Source organism: Ruditapes philippinarum, unplaced genomic scaffold (genome assembly GCF_026571515.1).
Source record: "Ruditapes philippinarum isolate M1 unplaced genomic scaffold, ASM2657151v2 ctg3363_1_1_1_1, whole genome shotgun sequence".
NCBI classification, from domain to species: Eukaryota; Metazoa; Mollusca; class Bivalvia; order Venerida; family Veneridae; genus Ruditapes; species Ruditapes philippinarum.
In genome coordinates, this window is record NW_026859101.1 from 137,107 (window position 1) to 140,191 (window position 3,085).

A 3,085-nucleotide genomic window follows, 5' to 3' on the forward strand; every position below is an offset into this window, starting at 1 on the left:
CGGCACCATATGACCTTCACTGTGCCGGTGTGATTAAAAAGAAAACCAATAAAACAATAACAAAGTTGTTTTATTGTAGGCAGGTGGATGCATATCAAGCTGAATAACCGGATAACGTCAACACCCATAAGAGTACTGACGCCGTTATGAACGAAAATGTTAATTTTTATACTTCTTTCAAATGCTATATTAAACAAAAAAGAAACTAATTATTGCTACTGATGAAATGTCCGACTCTCTGTGAAAGGATCATTATCAATAAATTTTAAAGGCAGGAAATGATATTTGGTATCTTTTTCTTTCTCTTTTAACAAATACGGCTTATATGATAAGCCCGGCAAAAGCTATTGTAAAACAGCTCCTGGTATTAATTGTTTGTATCACGCAGCATAGTTTCCTTAACAATAAGTTTAATTCTTTTCAATCCGATAGGAAAATGTTAAAATTGATTTGTTTTTATTTTTTATCATGATATAAAGAAAACAATGTTCGTAAACGAATTACTTATTTAACGTTGCCTAAAATTAAGCAAGTAAAACTTGTTAAAAATGATAAAATAAAATAACCCGTAAACAAACCACTCATCTTCTTGTTATAAATCTAGCATTTCACTTATAGCATATTCAAAGGACGTGTTTGATCAATTGCTTATCGTCGAAGGGTGTGTACCTTACTTTCTGTCAGAACTGTTTATAAACAGCAGTTTTGTGATTTCCGCTATATTACGAGATATTTAGTTAAGCCCTAATCAAACTGAATATGATGTTAACAATGTTTCACAGCTTTGTTTGAAGTAAACCGTTGCACAAATCGTGTCCGGATTGTATTTAAAGACAAAGCAGTTGTATGACCTTATTATCACGATATTTACTATGGTTACTATTTAACATAATTGATACTGCCAAAATATGAACTTATATGTTGTATTGCTCCAGTATGTATATGTAGAAAAAACATGTCATTTTACATACATTGTATAACTTTAAGTCCTCTATTGTCTTTCTTTATATTTTTCACTATCGGATTAAATGTATTTAAAAAGATACTAATTATAAGAAATTATAATAAGAATGCAAGAGATAAAGGTGAATTAATGATTGTTAACGAATAAGTACTCAACTTCGACATTAGTACCGTTTGTAAATCATTTTAGCTATACTTTATAACTTTTAAATTATATTGCTTGTTTAAATAAAGGTTTTAATTTATAATCTATATAAATGTGATGATTTTATTGATTCACTCTTGCTTTGCAACAAACGGTTCAAATGTCATTTTAGAAAACAATATACTGCGTTTTCTAGATACCTAATAAACAGCTGCAAAGGTTGGTCTATAAACTAGCGAACTTTAACTCCATATAAAATTCACCACCATATTAAAATTCATGTGTCAAGAAATAAAACCTCGCATATATTTATTTTTATTGTTTTGCATTTAATTTATGTTATTGGTTTTCTATAATGTTCTTTCGTTTCTCACGCAATATTGCAATTATCATTTTTTTAATAATTATATATTTTTTTCCGACGCCGTTACTTAAGTGTATTTCGTGACAATGGACCCCCAAAATCAAATCATGACCAAATTATTAATATAACTGCTGAAACGTTTAATTAACTTTATGACTAATTTGGAATCTGATGTTATTTCCACTTTGCCGTTCCGTTGCCTAAAGTCCGTCTATTCATCAATTTTATTAAAAAAATGCTTATAAATTGAATTTGCGCTTGTTTTTCTTTTATTTAATAACTTGGTATTTAGATAACACCAGTTTTTTATGATGTTGACCTCAAACCACCTGTCCTTCACAGCTAAAAGGTTCGACCCCCGACAGGAACTTTGGCTTCTTTCGTGTGAGGAAGCTCTCAGCTAGGTTACGAAACGTCGGTGGATTTACTAAGGTGCCCGTTCGTGCCTGAAAGAATGCACTACATGGCGACTGAGGGTTTCATTCACCAGTAAAGCTGGAAAGTTGCCTTATGACCTACAAAAAAGAATATTTTGTTAAAGAAGAAATGACAGTTTACAGACAAAGCACGCTTCTTGAATTTATAAATATATCAAGTTTATATTTTCCCATCAATAAGTATAATAACCTCTCGTATTATTTCTTTGTATTAAATGTCTTACTATAGTCTGATTCCGTTCTACACGCAATATTGCAATTATCCTTTGCTAGTAATGTGTTTTTTCTTGTACCTGCGTCATTCGTCTTTATGGCCTTGCAAAGTTTAAATAATGTTGAAATGCCATGATAACTTTATTATGATGTTATTGTGTATTGTTGTGTACGATACTGAACTCTATTGGACAGCTCTGAAACCTGTATTGGACGAGACGCCAGTAGCTGTATACAGGTCATTCAAGTACAATAAGGATTTGATATGAATTTTGGAGACTAAAATGGGTACGAGGCTATATTGCGACACGCAATAACTTTATCAAAAACTCCTTTCAATATTTTACAATTATTTAACCATATCCACTTTCAACATCGCAACAATGATCTTGTAGTATTCAGTTGATACAAACTTACTTCAGAATTGTACATTTTTGTCAAAAGAAAATGAAAAGCATATTATATAATGATAGATAACCTATCTTGAAATGAAACATAATGAAAAAAAACAACATAATTACAGTGAGTGAATGTACATGTGTGATTACTGTAAATAAGCCATGCAACATTGTTTATGTTCATATCACTTGTCGGGCTTAACACTATATTTGATATTAGGATAAATAAGTCAAATTAACAAAGATTTTCCTTAATTTTTAATATTTTATATTGACATGGCCGCCATGTTGGGATAGTCACATTTCTGACATACAGTATTTAAATTCTCCACAAGCTTAACTTTTATATTCAAATGAGAGTGAAGACATGTTCATAGAAATTTCAGACTTATCAGATATATTTTATGTATAAATGTCTTTTTTGGTTAAGATTTATATTTTCTTTAAAAAGATGAAGTCTATTTTTGAGCAAAGACCGGTGTTCTCTACATTCCATTTACAATTTATTCATTATAAAATTATTCACTTCGCCGTATGTACATACATGTATTTGGCGGAAATAACT